Consider the following 17374-nt stretch of genomic DNA (forward strand, 5'->3'; position numbering starts at 1 on the left):
AAATCATGTCTGACAAATCTTATAGAATTTTTTGAAGATGTAACTAGTAAAGTGGATAGGGGAGAGCCAGTGGATGTGGTATACTTAGATTTTCAAAAGGCTTTTGACAAGGTCACACTCAAGAGATTAGTATGCAAACTTAAAGCACACGGTATTGGGGGTATGGTATTGATGTCGATAGAGAATTGGTTGGCAGACAGGAAGCAAAGAGTGGGAATAAACGGGACCTTTTCAGAATGGCAGGCAGTGACTAGTGGGGTACCACAAGGCTTAGTGCTGGGACCCCAGTTGTTTACAATATATATTAATGATTTAGACAAGGGAATTAAATGCAGCATCTCCAAGTTTGCGGATGACACGAAGCTGGGCGGCGGTGTTAGCTGTGAGGAGGATGCTAAGAGGATGCAGGGTGACTTGGATAGTTTAAGTGAGTGGACAAATTCATGGCAGATGCAATTTAATATGGATAAATGTGAGGTTATCCACTTTGGTTACAAGAACAGGAAAACAGATTATTATCTGAACGGTGGCCGATTAGGAAAAGGGGAGATGCAACAAGACCTGGGTGTCATTGTACACCAGTCATTGAAGGTGGGCATGCAGGTACAGCAGGCAGTGAAAAAGGCAAATGGTATGTTGGCATTCATAGCAAAAGGATTTGAGTACAGGAGCAGGGAGGTTCTACTGCAGTTGTACAAGGCCTTGGTGAGACCGCACCTAGAATATTGTGTGCAGTTTTGGTCCCCTAATCTGAGGAAAGACATTCTTGCCATGAAGGAAGTACAAAGAAGGTTCACTAGATTGATTCCTGGGATGGCAGGACTTTCATATGAAGAAAGACTGGATCGACTAGGCTTATACTCACTGGAATTTAGAAGATTGAGGAGGGATCTTATTGAAACATATAAAATTCTAAAGGGATTGGACAGGCTAGATGCAGGAAGATTGCTTCCCATGTTGGGGAAGTCCAGAACGAGGGGGTCACAGTTTAAGGATAATGGGGAAGCCTTTTTGGAACGAGATGAGGAAAAACTTCTTCACACAGAGAGTGGTGAATCTGTGGAATTCTCTGCCACAAGGAACAGATGAGGCCGGTTCATTGGCTATTTTTAAGAGGAAGTTAGATATGGCCCTTATGGCTAAAGGGATCAGGGGGTATGGAGAGAAAGCAGGTACAGGGTTCTGAGTTGGATGATCAGCCATGATCATACTGAATGGCGGTGCAGGCTCGAAAGGCCGAATGGCCTGCTCCTGCACCTATTTTCCATGCTTCTATGTTTCTATGACAGTAAGACATGCCATCCATATCTTATGTATTTGTTGCTATCTTACCTAAGCTACTGGCATTAGCTTTTGTGAAAAAAATTGTCTATTGATCAGAATCAGATATATCATTGCTGACCTGCTGTTAAATTTGTTGCTTTGTGGCAGCAGTACGGGGCAATGTGGTAGGGTATGACTAGGCAGTTTCTAGAATAGGTTACATTGTGGGCTGAAGGGCCTGTAGTGTGCTGTGGATCTCTATGTTGCTATCTTCACTGTTCTTTTAATGAGCTGTGTTCGGCTCTCCTTTGCGGTGGTTCTAGTTGATGGGGTTAACGACACCATAGCATCTGACAAGTGGCAGTGGTAAAGCTTCATTCACAATACATTTCATTTGCCAGCGCTCTCATTGGCTCAGCTGATTAATGTTCTTTCATTGTGGCATGTTGGAAGGATAACACAAATGGTTCTGAAGTTAGTTATGATAGCAATTAGGGTAGAATGTTTCCATTTTGTTTCTGAGAGCATTTTAACTTGGTTCTACTTTTTACGGGATAATCAGCTAGTTTGTCAAATGTTGCAGCGTAGTGACTGACCTGTGAGTTCAGTTGCTGGAAGTTCTGGTTGAGAGTTGTCTAAGTGTTGATGAGTGAAGGGACAGATGGTGAACAGAGGAACAATGAGTCGAGACAGACTTCCAGCAGTGCAAGTGCCATAAAATTATTCCAGATCTGCCCACATCCAGTGGTATAAATAGTACAGTATTTGGGGAATTAATATGCCTGGTGATAGGAATTTGAAGACTTATCACAAGGATTTAATTGCTTCATTACTGGGAACTCCATCAGTAAACAATTTTATAGAACCATAGAAGAACATTACATCACAGAAACAGGCCTTTTGGCCCTTCTTGGTTGTGCCGAACCATTTTTCTGCCTGGTCCCACTGTCCTGCACCTGGCCCATGTCCCTCCATACACCTCTCATCCATGTACCTGTCCAAGGTTTTCTTAAATGTTAAAAGTGAGCCCACATTTACCACTTCATCTGGCAGCTCATTCCACACTCCCACCACTCTCTGTGTGAAGAAGCTCCCCCTAATGTTCCCTTTAAACTTTTCCCCCTTCACCCTTAACCCATGTCCTCTGGTTTTTTTCTCCCCTAGCCTCAGTGGAAAAAGCCTGCTTGTATTCACTCTATCTATACCCATCATAATTTTATATACCTCTATCAAATCTCCTCTCATTCTTCTATGCTCCAGGGATTAAAGTCCTAACTTATTCAACCTTTCTCTGTAACTCAGTTTCTCAAGTCCTGGCAACATCCTTGTAAACCTTCTCTGCACTCGTTCAACCTTATTAATATCCTTCCTGTAATTCAGTGACCAAAACTGCACATTTGGCCTCATCAATGCCTTATACAACCTCAACATAACATTCCAACTCTTATACTCAGTACTTTGATTTATAAAGGCCAATGTACCAAAAGCTCTCGTTACAACCCTATCTACCTGTGACGCCACTTTTAGGGAATTTTGTATCTGTATTCCCAGATCCCTCTGTTCTATTGCACTTCTCATTGCCCTACCATTTACCTTGTATGTTCTACCTTGGATTTTCCTTCCAATGTGCAATACCTCACACTTGTCTGTATTAAATTCCATCTGCCATTTTTCAGCCCATTTTTCCAGCTGGTTCCAAATTCCTCTGCAAGCTTTGAAAACCTTCCTCACTGTCCGCTACACCTCCAATCTTTGTATCATCAGCAAATTTGCTGATCTAATTTACCACATTTTCATACCACATAAAAGAATCCAAATGAGCACTAAACTGAAAGTGATTGTCCAAACGAGTGGCTCATTCAAAGTGACTTCTGACAAATAATTTGACCTTTACCAAAGCTCTGTCTGGTGAGGGATGAGAATGAAGCATTTTCATTTGCAGCAATTCTTGATGAGATACTTTGAAACAATTTGTTCTGCTGATGGTGATGTACTTCTGTACTTTGCTACTTTGCTCAGAGAGGAATGTGTTGCAGTTTACCACTGGTCACCAATTAAATCAAGGATTTTGTTATAGACTAAGAACATTAGAGCCGGTTGTCAGGACAAAATACAAGTAGCAGAACTCGGTTCTGCAAGCACTGGTGAAACTGCATTTGGACTTGGACCCCAGATATGTGGAAGGATATATTTGTAATAGAGAAGTCAAGTGAAGGGTTCACCAGATTGGTGCCTTGTTCAGTATATTTGTATTAAATGCAGGCTGGGTCAATCCTCTAGAATTTAGAATGAGAGGTAATCTCATTGAAACATTTACTTTTTTACCGGGACTTAGCAAACATAGAATATCAACAGTGCAACACAGGAGAGGCTATTCAACCCACAATGTTGTGCCAATCTTGATGCTAATCTATACTAAATGTCCTCTTCCTGTACATCATTCAGTCCCTCCTCCCTTCATATTTATATGTCTATCTAAAAGCTTTTTAAATTCAACCATACTGCCTGCTTCCACTACTACCCTGGTAACCCACCATTCTCTTCTTAAAAAATCTTGCCCCTCACTTTGCCTTTAAACTGCCCCTTCTCTATCCGTAAAAGCATGTCCTCTGGTTTCCGGTGACATCATCACTGAGAATGGCAGCTTAAGTGACGAGCTCCTCCAGAAAAACGCGTATTAAGCCCCATTAATCCGTCAAATATAGTACTTTTCGAAAAGTATTTGAACTGAAAAGAGGGGCAAGAATGGGGAAAAGGAACGGAAATTAAAAAAAGCGACACTGCAGAGCCTGCGGCTGAGAGGAGTGCAGTGAGCAGCTCTCCGACCCGACTGCGTGCGAGCGAGGTGGGTGCTGGGCTTCATTCAGGCGAAGCGACGAATATGTTCGAAATCCTGAAAGAAATTAATGGAGGTCCAGAAAGATATAAAGCAGCAGCTCAGTGATATTAAGGCAGAGCTCGCCAGCATTAATCAAAAAATAGCGGTGGCAGAGACTCGAATCGAGAAGGTGGAAGATCGCGTTCAAAATGTGGAACGGATACTGAGCAAGACAATCAAAATTATACATCACCAAGAAGGTAAACTGCCTGATCTGGGGGGAAGATCACGGCGGAAAAATATCAGAATCGACAACGTTCCCTGATGGAGTTTGTCGGAAAGTTACTGTGGGACGCGCTGGCTCTCCCTCCGGCTATGAAGCTGGAAGTCGAAAGAGCCCACCACGCGCTCGTCCCAAAACCTACCCAGGATAGAAAGACACGCTCAATTATAATTAAATTCCTTCAGTACAGGACCAAGGCGGAGATTCTATGAAGGGTCTGGGGTAAGAAGAGAGTGTTTTTTGAGGATAAATTAATATATTTCGACCAAGATTACCCCCCCACAATAGTTCTTCCTCTTGCCCCCTTGGGGCTGGTATGAACTCTCCCGGGATGGCCAGGGGTGCGCCATACACCAACCCGGCTGACGAGGCATGCAGATCCTCTTTGGGCACTGTACGAATTCCAAGCAGAACCCAGGGAAGCTCGTCCACCCAGTTAGGTCTCCTCAGGCGGGCCATGAGAGCCAACTTCAAATGACGGTGGAAGCGTTCCACCAGTCTGTTCGACTGTGGGTGGTAGGCAGTTGTGTGGTGCAGCTGCGTTCCCAACAGGTTGGCCACAGCCGACCACAGGCTGGAGGTGAACTGGGCGCCTCTGTCAGAGGTAATGTGGGCCGGTACCCTGAAGCGTGCTACCCAGGTTGCGATCAGTGCTCGGGCGCAGGAGTCAGCAGATGTGTCGGTGAGTGGGACTGCCCCTGGCCACCTTGTGAACCGTTAGGAGGTACCGCGCTCCTCGGGACACTGGTAGGGGGCCCACGATATCCATATGAATGTGGTTGAACCTCTGGTGGGTGGGTTCGAACTGCTGTGTGCCGCTGCACATTGGCTGTTTGGCACTGCGCGCACTTTCTGGCCCATTCACTGACCTGCTTGTGAAGTCCAAACTTGCTGGAGACCAGCCGGACAGTTGTACTGATAGATGGGTGCACCAAACGATGTATGGAGTCGAAAACTCACTGCCTCCAGGCTGCCGGGACAATGGGGCGACTGTATGAAATCCGCAACCTGGGTGGCCGGTTCCTGGTCAAGGGCGCTCACCACGTGGTAGTAATGCGTGGAATCAGAAGAAATCTGCCGAATCTGGAAATGGGCTTCTGCTTGGCTAAACCACACGCGTGGTCGCAGCGTCTAGAAAGTCGGCAGTTTTAGCGAAACTGCGTGAACAGATGAAGAGTCGGTCATCTTTGGTCCAAATCCCGTTTGGACCGTCGGGGTCACCAATGTAGCGATGTGCTACACACAGCGCTGAAATAATGACACGCAGTTGGTAAGTCATTTGGAGACTAGTTTATTCAAACTTCGTGGCGCTGGCATTTGATCCCTAACATCAGAGGTGGTTTACCAAATTGTCCCCCAGCGCACTGGCTTTTTGTGAGCTGGTTCGCCTGCCCAGAACCTGGGTCGCAACAAGATTTCAAAATCCGTACACTGCTAAACTTCAAGTGTTTTATGATAACGGGGCGCAGTTGTACCAGACAGTGGAAGAGGCGACTACAGACATGAAGGCCCAAGGGTTGTCCGTCAGCATGACCAAAATGAAAGAAAGCCTGGCTCAGGAATTGCCTCGCTCGGCTTGGGAAATAGTGCGAGAATCGAGAAGGCAGGAGACGGGAGGAGGCCGAGAGAAACATATCAGGAAGAGACCCGGAGTTTCCCAAAGACAGTCCTCACCCCTTTCAGAAGAGCTATAAGGTTTGGCTAACTTTAAAAATGCTGAGAAGCGAAACAGAAACAAAAGTACATGGTGATATACCTATCTTGAGAAATACTTATTATAATGTGGATGTTATATTACTTAGTTGTTATTCTTTATTCACTCTTACTCCTTTTTCCCCACCAAAATGAGAATATATATACATATATGTATGTGTGTGCATATATGTGTATGTGTGTGTGTATATATATGTGTGTATGTGTGTGTGTGTGTATGTATATATATATATGTATATATAGGAGGAGTAGACAGGGAAATCTTTTTTGTGTAAAGTCAGTTCACTGACTTTTATGAATACTGCAATGGGGGCCCTCAACTCACAAATAAGGAGGGGTTATCCCCCACTGCTAGACATTTTCTCTAGCTCAATGGAGGGTCATTTACTAGAGACCTCAGCCTTGGAATCACACATTTGTTGTCATTTTTGTTATCATTGGAGTTTCTTGGTTATTATTCAGGGAGTAGATCGATTAAGTTTTATTCTAATTTCAATGATACATTGACTGATAAATACAGATGGCTAAGGACAAGGTAAAATTCATTTCTTTTAATGTAAATGGGCTATTAAATCCAATCAAACATAAGAGAATTTTATCCAAAATGAAAAAAGAACAAGCCCATGTAGTATGTTTACAGGAAACTCATTTAAGTGATAATGAGCATAAAAAACTAAAGAGAATGGGCTTCACTAATCTGTTTTTCTCCTCATATAAATCAGGACATAGGAGAGGAGTTGCTATTCTTATCTCAAGTAAGCTAAATTTTGAAATAGTATTTGAAATGGGAGATGAAGAGGGCAGATATATTCTGGTAAGGGGGAATATAGACGGCAATTCAGTTACTCTATTGAATATATACACCCCCCCCCGGAAGTGATATTGGTTTCTTTCAGAAAATTACTGATATTACGGTAATGGAAACAGAAGGTCTCCAGATATGTGGGGGAAACTTAAATTTACAATTACAACCAAACTTATACTCTTCCAATAGAAAAACCTATGAAACAAAATCTTTACATAAGAAAGTTAATGCACTTTTTGAGGATGTTGAATTGATATATGGAGGGACCTTTTCTCTGACAGAAGGGATTACACTCATTATTCTGATCCACATTCTGTATATACAAGAATAGACTATTTCATAACATTTGGAAAAGACAAAGACAATATAAATACCTGTGGAATTGGGACAATAGATCTAAGTGACCACGCACCTATATATTGATCTGTTTATTTTGACCTACAACCAAAGAATACTATTTGGAAACTAAATTCAAGTCTACTCAATGATCCGTACTTTAAGGAACAAATTTAAAAAGAAATTGGTCTCTACTTAGAATTTAATGATAATGGAGAGGTTTCACCTCCCATTTTATGGGATACTCTGAAGGCGGTCTTAAGAGGGAAATTATTACGATATCTTCATATAAGAAAAAATAAGGAATAAAACATTAGATGAATTACAAAATAGACAGAAGGAACTAGAGAAAAAACACAAATTGAATTTGCCACAGGATATATTAGAGGAAATTAAAAGAATTAAGAATGAAATAAATAATTTGGCTACGCAAGAAATCAGGAAAAACTTAATGTTTCTGAAACAGAGACATTATAAAAGTGGATAGAAATCTATGAAAATACTGGTGTGGAAACTGAAAAAGAAGATAGCAGAAAATACAATTCATAGAATTAGGGACCCAAGACCGAAAATGATAAAAAGTAAGCTAAGTGAAATTCAAGAAGCTTTTGAAGTGTATTACATAATGCTATATTCCAAAGTTCCAGTGGAAGCATAACCCAAATTGACACCTTCTTGAATTCTCTAGAGTTACCCACTTTAAGCGAAGAACAAAATAGAACGATGACTGTTGACATAACTGAAGTTGAATTAAAAGCTGCAATTAGTAGGCTTAAATTAAGCAAGTCACCAGGATCAGATGGGTATACGGCAGAGTGGTACAAAGAATTTAAAAATGAGTTAATTCCTATTTTACTCCCCACACTGAACTGGGCTCTAAAAAAGGCACAAAGGCCACCCAGTTGGAAGGAAGTGATAATCTCAGCTATACAGAAAGAAGACAAGGATAAAATGGAATGCAGGTCATTTAGACCAACGTCCGTTCTTGATGTAGATTATAGGTTATTTACTTCCATCATGGCCAAACGATTACAGGAGTTTCTACCCATACTGATACTTAATGATCAGACAGGTTTTATACGACAACGCCAGACTCAACAATATACGAAGGACACTTCACATTATGGATCATATACAAAAAAATAAAATTGAAGCAATAGTGATAAGCGTAGACATTGAAAAAGCATTTGATTCGGTTAATTGGAATTTTCTTTACAGAGTTTTACATAGATTTGGTTTCCAAGACACAATTATGAAAACTATATAGACACTATATGATAATCCTACTACTAGGATTAAAATCAATGGATATTTATCAAATAGTCTTACCCTAGAAAGGGGCACAAGATCGGGTTGTGCATGGTCACCACTACTCTTTGTGCTATATCTGGAACCATTAGCTCAATAAATCAGACAAAATGAAGATATCAGGGGAATTATTACTAAAGGGACAGAGCATAAATTAGCTTGTTATGCCGATGACATTTTGATCTATCTAGGGTAACCAACATACTCTTTACCTAATTTGATGCAATCCTTTGAACAATATGGTCAATTATTAGGATACAAGATCAACATAGATAAAACCCAATTACTTTCATATTACTATAGCCCACCAAGAGAAATTGAAAGTCGATACCCCTGGGCATGGCACACAGAGTCTTTCAAATATTTGGGCATCATTATGCCAAAAGATTTGGCAAAATTATCAGAATGTAATTATCAGCCTTTATATAAAAAAAATTAAGGAAGATGTGGCAAGATGGAGCCTGATTCCTTTTTTCAGTCTCAGTTCAAGGATTGAGTCTATTAAAATGAATGTACTGCCCAGACTGTTATATCTCTTTCAGACCCAACCAACAGAGATTAATCAAAATCAATTCAATGAACGGAACAAGGTGTTATCAAGGTATATTTGGCAGGGTAAAAGGCCTAGAGTTTGTCTCAAAACTTTGCAATTAGCAAAGGAAGATGGGGGTTGGGACTTGCCTTCTCTTAGAGATTATTATTTTGTAGCACAGTTGAGAGCTGTGATATGTTGGTGCAAACGATATATGACGCTCAGTGGAAAAACATTGAGGAGCGGGTACTTCCCATCCCCATACAAGCAATTTTGGCTGATAACAACCTGCAAAGGTACATAAATACTATTGATAACCCATGGGTGAAATTGACTCTTAAAATATGGAAAACCACTATAAAAGAATATAATCTAGAGGGAGATAATGCAACTCTTAAATAGTGTGCATATGACTCTGATTTTACACCAAATAAATTGGATGCTAGATTTAAGGACTGGAGAGCTAAAGGAATAACAGTTCTTTGCAACATAATGAAAGAAGGAACACTGTTCAGTTTTGAAATGCTTAAAGAGAAACACTTATTAGAAAAACAAGATTTTTATCAGTATTTACAGATGCGACAATATGTTAATAAGATGCTTAAAAATGTAACCAATGCAAATACATGCTTGATAGAGCTCTTTAGAAAAGCATATAATTCAGATAATGATAGTAGAATCATTTCAAGCATGTATAAGGGGTTGTCAAATCTTAAAACACATTCCACTTCATACATTAAAACAAAATGGGAGAAGGAAGGAGGGATAATTATATCTGAGGAAGAATGGACAACAATGTGGAGATATCAGTGGAAGTGTACCAATTCACAGAAATGGAGGGAGTTTGGATGGAAAAACTTGATAAGATATTTTATTACACCCTCTCAGAAATCCCATTATGATAGTAACCTCCCTGTTTGCTAGAGAAATTGTGGAAATCAAAATGCAAATAATTATCATATTTTTTGGGACTGCACTGTTATCAAAAACTATTGGAGGGGGATACACAATGCCCTACAAGTCATCTCTAAGTGTGAAATACCCTTGGAGAGTAAGACCATATATTTTGGACATATACCTCAAGAATGGTTGAAAAGAGATAAAATGTTGGTGGCTGGTAAAAAGAGTCTTACTAGGAAATGGTTATCACAAGAAAGCCCAACTTTAAATACATTTATGGAAATTATAATGGACATTTACAAAATGGAGAAGATAACAGAAACTGTTAATCATAAGCTGGAACAATTTGACTCATACTGGGAAAAATGGTTTAACTGCATAATGCCTCATAGGCCTGATTTTATTCTCACAAATCAATGAATCTGTTGTAAAAAAAAAAGATCACTCCCCACTTGTACATAGTTCTTTCCTTTTGCTTGTTTTTTCTTTCCACTCTTTTCTATAAGATAAATTCTTTGTGGAGATTTGTGATATTTATGATTATATGATATATATGTACAATATCTGAAATCCATCTTATGGAAATGTTTGTTTGATGAACTTCAATAAAAAACAATTACAAAAAAATGCATGTCCTCTACTGTTTGATATTTCTACACTGGGGAAAAGATTTTGACTGTCTCTCACAATTAAGTAAAATCTCAGTAAGTCTCTGCTCAGACTTCGATACTCTAGGGAGAACAACCTGTGACGGTCCAATCTGTCCTTAGAATTCATATCATCAAGTGGTCTGGTAAACCTCTTTTGCACCCTTTCCATAACCTCTCTATAATGGGGTGATAAGGGAATATTTTTCTTGGCTGAATGTCTGGAACCAGAGAGGTAGCCATTGCAAAATGAGAAGTTAACATTCAGGACAGAAGGCTCTTCAGTCTGAGAAGGGTAATTCTTTTCAACTTTCTCCCCAGGATGGAACTATAGATCCAATCAATTAGTAGATACAAGAAGAGATTTTTAGAAATTAATGGCTAGTGCCAAGATAAACATAAAACTGGCCCTTCAACACATGGTGTCTGCACCAGGCATATTGCTGAATTAATCTGATCCCTTCTGTTGCATGATTTATTCCCTACATGTTTATGTGCCTTTCTAAAAGCCAATTGCAACTTATCTGCTTCTATTACCACCACAAGCAGTGTATTCCAGACATTCCCACTTTCCATGTAAAAAGCACACCCTACACGTCCCTTCAAAATTTTCCCTCGCTCACTTAAAGCTATGCCCTCTCGTATTTGATATTTTTATCCCAGGAATAAGAATCTGACTATTTATCTATGTCCTTCATAATTTTATAATTTTTCATTGGATTTCAGTCTCCAAGGCTCCAGAGAAAACAACTCCTAAATTTCTCCAACCTTTCTTTTTTGCTAATGTTCACTAATTCTGGCAACATCCTGGTAAACCTCTTCTGCATCCTCTCCAAAATCTCCACATCCTTCTTGTAATGCTCACAATGTTTAACGTTCTGCTGTATCAAAGTTTATACATTTTGACTTCCTGACTCTCATACTCAACACTCTGACCGACGAAGGAAGATATGCCCTGCACCTTCTTGACTCCCTATTTACTTGTGTCATCACTTTCAGAAAGCGATGGACTTGGACCCCAAATTTATCTGCCTTTTCTCTGCCCATGTTTCCAACTGGTCTACATTCTGCTGAATCTGTTGATAACCTTTTCTATTATCCACAACTCTGCCAATCTTTGTGTTGTCTGCAAAGTGACCATCTTGGAGCAAGTCTCAAGGCTTGCTGAATCTTTGAGGCCACTGGTAACATACACTTCCTGTTTAATACTTTAGGCTTGGTCACCTGCATTTCTCCCCATATCATTTCAATACTGTGTCACAACCACGGATTCAGCAGCACAGTGTATACGACAATTGTGCTTGTGAATTTGCACGTGTCAGATAATTATTATTTAATCGTGATGTCATCGTAGTTCTTGTCAAGACTTGGACAGAGTATAGCAACGCTTTGCTGCTGTTTTGCATTTGGTTTTCCCTGAGATATTGGGCTTTCAAGTCAACTGACTTGAAGACTGGTAGTACTTGTTTAATGGTTAGATTGTAGCGGTATGCTACACACAGCGCTGAAATAACGACGTGCAGACGGTGAGTTGCAGTTGCATTAAAGCTTTATTCACACTTCGCGGCCTTGCTTTTAAGCCTTCCTGTTTCCGCCCTCCCCGGGCGGGAATGCTATAGGGGTGATGCACCATCAATAACTCACTCTGAGACATAAAGGCGAGATATCGGCTTTTATTGACTGGAAGAAGGAACAAGCAGTGGTTGACCACCATACTACATCCTGGAGACTGAGAGGCCGGGCTTTATACCGGAGTCTGTGGGAGGAGCCACAGGAGCAGTCAGCAGGGGGCATGTCCAGACAGGTATATGTAGTTCACCACGAGGGGGCGCATATTCACAGTCCCTTTCCGCACGCGGGCTTTTCCCCTTGATGGTGAAGAAGGCCTGGTGCCCTTTTTCAGGCCAGCCTCCCTGTCGGCGCGCACCATTTTGTGAGCTGGTTCAAGTGCCCTGGAAAGTGGGTCGCCATAAGATGTTCTTTTCAGCTACAGTGTAGGCTTCATTTTCTTTTTGAGAGTTTTAGTTAAAGGCCCTGTTTGGCCTCGCGTTTATTGCTTTATTTTCCCTTTAACACATTTGTATTATAAGTCTGTGAACTATTGACCAGCTTCAGTGTCTCTCACTCTGCACTTGGGCCATATCCAAACCTGGTAACAGCAAGTCACGAACAACAAAGATGGACCCAGCAGAGAGAGAGAAAGAGAGAGAGAGCCATGAGATTCATCGGTCAGCTAGGAGACAAGCTGCAAGCAATGAAATCTGTTCTCAGTGAAGTTACAGAGGGAATAAGGCAGATAACCTTTGATATTTCTACCCTAGATTCTGACTATTTATCTATGAACTTCATAATTTTATAAATTTTCATTAGATTTCACTTGGAGGAACAGGTATCATCCCTTGCCAACTTTTCAACAGCTCACCACAGACAATCAGACTCAGATGTCTGTGATTTCTGCACTCTCGGCCACTGTCCATGAACTTACTGTGAACAGCCAGCATCAGCTGACAGCCATTAACATACTTACCAGCACAATTCAGCAGCTTTTGGCCACCTCAGTCCCACTCCCAGCATCTCACAAGTCCTCTTTTTCTGCTGCCCCAAGAATCTCTGCAACTAATGCTCCCATTCCCACACCCAGACCAGAGCCGACTCCCACGACTGTTCAGGTACCGAGTATTCCACCACCACGCAGATATTCAGGTGATCCTGATGGCTGCAGGAATTTTTTTACCCAATGCAACCTGACATTCCAAGCCTAGCATGGTTGTTTTGGTGACGATGTGTGAAAATTGGCGTACACGGTCGATCTTCTTGATGGACCTCCACTCAGCCTGTTCAACGCTTTATGGGAGCAAGGTTACCCTGTAGCCCAGTCATTCCGACATTTAGTGGCGGAATTAAGGAGGGTTTTTGATCTTCCGGTACGGGGTCAGGAGGCTGCCCACCAACTCTCGGTCCAGAGCCAAGGCAGAGGAAAGGTGAGAGCCTATGCAGTCAAATTCCGTACCCTTGCAGTAGAGATGGGATGGAATGAGAGATCTCTCATCATTGCTTTCCAGCATGGACTGAATTCAGGGGTCCAGCATGAGATCGCTATTCGGTACGAGCAGGATAGTCTGGATGACCTGATTAATCTGACAATTCGAGTTGACGACCGAGTGACTGAGTGTTTCAAACTTCCTACGCACCATCTCTCCTCACCCTCTCCCCCTCCCTCACCACCCAGCACCCAGCTCACAGCCTATGCAAGCGGGGCGCATGCGCCTGTCACAGGAGGAACCAGAGCGACACCGGAGAACAGGTTCCTGCTTACATTATGGTGATCCAGGACACTTCCGGGTGGCATGTTCCAAGCTTCCAGGTAAAGAGAATACCTGTCTTGAAGGGTCGGTTCTCTCTTCAGTCAGCTTCCCCTAATTCTGTAATGCTCGCAGCTTCCTTGTCGTGAAGGTCTCAGACCCATGAACTTAAGGTGTTTATTGACTTCAGTGCAGCCAGGAATCTTATGGACATCTCTCTGGCTCAAAGATGAGGAGTTCCAACTCAGGAATTAAGAGAAAAGATCAACATCAAGGTCAACCTCTGGGAACCGATCAGATCCACCTTTCCACCCAACCCCTCCAACTGGTGTCAAAGTCAACTATCAGGAAGAAATATTTTTCTATCTGGTTAATTCACCTGAGCTGCCACTGGTACTTGGTCTCCCTGGTTATCCCGATAGAAACCATGGATGGATTGGTCTCTGAAGGTACTCCAAGAGTGGGACCAGCATGCTTGTCTACCTGTCTGGGTCCAGTTCAAGCTCCGTCCCATGAATCTCCTCAAGACGATGCCATTGTCATCACCCTCCACCTGGACAAAAAAGACATGTACGTTTGAATGCTGTTCATAGACTTCAGTTCAGCATTCAACACAATCATTCCTCAGCACCTGATTGGAAAGCTGAGCCTACTGGGGCTGAACACCTCCCTCTGCAACTGGATCCTAGACTTCCTGACTGGGAGACCTCAGTCAGTCCGGATTGGAAGCAGCATCTCCAACACCATCACACTGAGCACGGGGCTCCCCAGGGCCTGTGTGCTCAGTCCACTGCTGTTCACTCTGCTTACCCATGACTGTACTGCAACATATATCATCAAGTTCGCCGATGACACGACCGTGGTGGGTCTCATCAGCAAGAACAATGAGTCAGCTTACAGAGAGGAGATGCAGCAGCTAACAGACTAGTGCAGAGCCAACAACCTGTCTCTTAATGTGAACAAAACAAAAGAGATGGTTGTTGACTTCAGGATGGCACGGAGCAACCACTCCCCACTGAACATCGACTGCTCCTCAGTAGAGGTCGTTAAGAGCATCAAATTTCTTGGTGTACACCTGGCAGAGAAACTCACCTGGTCCCTCAACACCAGCTCCATAACAAAGAAAGCCCAGCAGCGTGTCTACTTTCTGCGAAGGCTGAGGAAAGTCCATCTCCCACTCCCTGTCCTCACCACATTCTACAGGGATTGTATTGAGAGCATCCTGAGCAGCTGCATGACTGCCTGTTTTGGAAATTGCACCGTCTTGGATCACAAGACCCTGCAGCGGATAGTGAAGTCAGCTGAAATGATCATTGGGGTCTCCCTTCCTGCCATTACGGACATTTGCACTATACGCTGCATCAGCAAAGCTAACAGCATTGAGAAGGACCCCATGCACCCCTCATACAAAATCTTCTTCTTCCTGCCGTCTGGCCGAAGGTATCGAAGCATTTGGGCTCTCACGACCAGACTGTATAACAGTTTCTTCCCCCAAGTCATCAGACTCCTCAATACCCAGAAGCAGGACTGACACCAACTTGCTGCCCTCTACTGTCTTGTTTATTATTTATTGTAATGCCTGGACTGTTTTGTGTACTTTATGCAGTCCTGGGTAGGTCTGTAGTCTAGTGTAGTTTTTTTCTGTGTTGTTTTTTTACGTAGCTCAGTCTAGTTTTTGTATTGTTTCATGTAACACCATGGTCCTGAAAAATGTTATCTTGTTTTTACCGTGTACTGTACCAGCAGTTATGGTCAAAATGACAATAAAAAGTGACTAGACTTGACTGTGTCAGCTAAGTATGTGGACCTGTCTGGGATTCCGGCTGAATATGAGGATCTCCTTGAGATTTTCAGTAAAGGCCACCACCACACCAGCCATAGACTGTGCCATAGACCTCCTACCTGGCACTAGTCCTCCCCCGGGGCCAGCTCTTTTTCCTCTCTCGTCCTGAAACAGTGGCCATGGAGGAATACATTAAGGAAGCATTGTCCGGCAGCTATTGTTGGAGTGGTCAGAGTTAGAATGAGGGTTTTGCAGTTTTAGCTCTTCGAGGCTTCAGTTAGACAAGACAAAAAAGCTGTAGGTAGAGTTTTATCTCTTCCCCACAGTTTATTGTTCTTCCTTCTTTATATTCACTCAGTCTGAAGAGTAGGGATGCCACACAGGATAGTGGAATGCACCTTGCGAGATGTGGGAAGGCAGGGAGACCTCCAAAGCCCTTGATGACTACAACTGCAAGAAAAAAAAGCTTTGACCAGCAACCAAAGCGTGTTTGGGATTGATTAATGAGAACAAATTAAAGGAAGGCAGGGTCAAGCAAGTGGCTGTGGTTGGAGTGGACATAGTCAGAGTGGTGACTTGAGGCTTCATAGAAGAGAGGCTTCACTCAGAGAAAGCAAAGGAAAGAATATCTCAGATTTTTTCATTCTCTTCTTTATATATGCTCAACTAGGACAGTAGAGATGACAGGCAGGATAATGAAATGCTCTTCTGGTGGGAAGGCAGAGAGACATCCAGTAGCTCTGACCACACCAACTGCAAAAAGTGCATCCAGCTGCAACTTCTAACAAATCACATTAAGGAGCTGGAACTAGAACTGAATGAAGTCCGGATCATTCAGGAGGTTGAGGGAGTGATAGTTAGGACATACAGAGACATAGTTACACCCAAGGTGCAAGACACAGGATAGTGGGTGACATTCAGGAAGGGGAAAGGGTTTAAGGAATACGCAAGTAAGCTAACCAAAAATATTAAAGAAGACACCAAAAGTTTCTTCAGATACAGAAAAGTGTAAAAGAAAGGCAAGAGTGGATATCGGGCCAGTGGAAAACAATGCTGGAGAGGTAGTAATGAGGGACAAGGAAATAGCAGGCTAACTGAATTAGTATTTTGCATCAGTCTTCACTGTGGAAGTGTTAAGGATCCGGCCTGAACACTGGGTCGAAGGGCCTTTGCTGATAGCTCTGGACCACGACAGTCTTTAATTTCTGTTTTCTTTCACCTGGCCATGTGGGTTTTGGCCCAGCCCCTTTCCTTTTTGGACTTTCTCCAATTACCTGCTTGTCTCCTCACTTGCACACACCTGTTTCTATTTTCACTCATTACCCTGTCCATTTAAACCCTGTCTTGACTCACATTCTCTGCCAGTTCGTCTCAGCTCTGACCTGTGTTGTTCTAGCCTGTCATTGCAACTGCTGCCAACTGATTTTGCCTGATTCTGTGATTCTGGATTTTGCCTGTTCTGGGACACTTTTGCCCGTGTGCTCTGGATCGTCTGCCCTCGCCGGACTGCCTTTCCTGGGTAAGACCTCTGCCTGCCATTTCGGATTCGTGCCTGCCTCCTGTTTTTTGTGCTCCCTAATAAAAGAGCATTCATTGGTCTGCACTTGAGTCCCACCATAACCCGACAGAACAAACTGGCCAAGATGGACTCAGCAGACCCCAACCAGGTGCATGAGGCCCTCTC

The sequence above is a fragment of the Hypanus sabinus genome, chromosome 28 (genome assembly GCF_030144855.1).
Source record: "Hypanus sabinus isolate sHypSab1 chromosome 28, sHypSab1.hap1, whole genome shotgun sequence".
Taxonomy (NCBI): domain Eukaryota; kingdom Metazoa; phylum Chordata; class Chondrichthyes; order Myliobatiformes; family Dasyatidae; genus Hypanus; species Hypanus sabinus.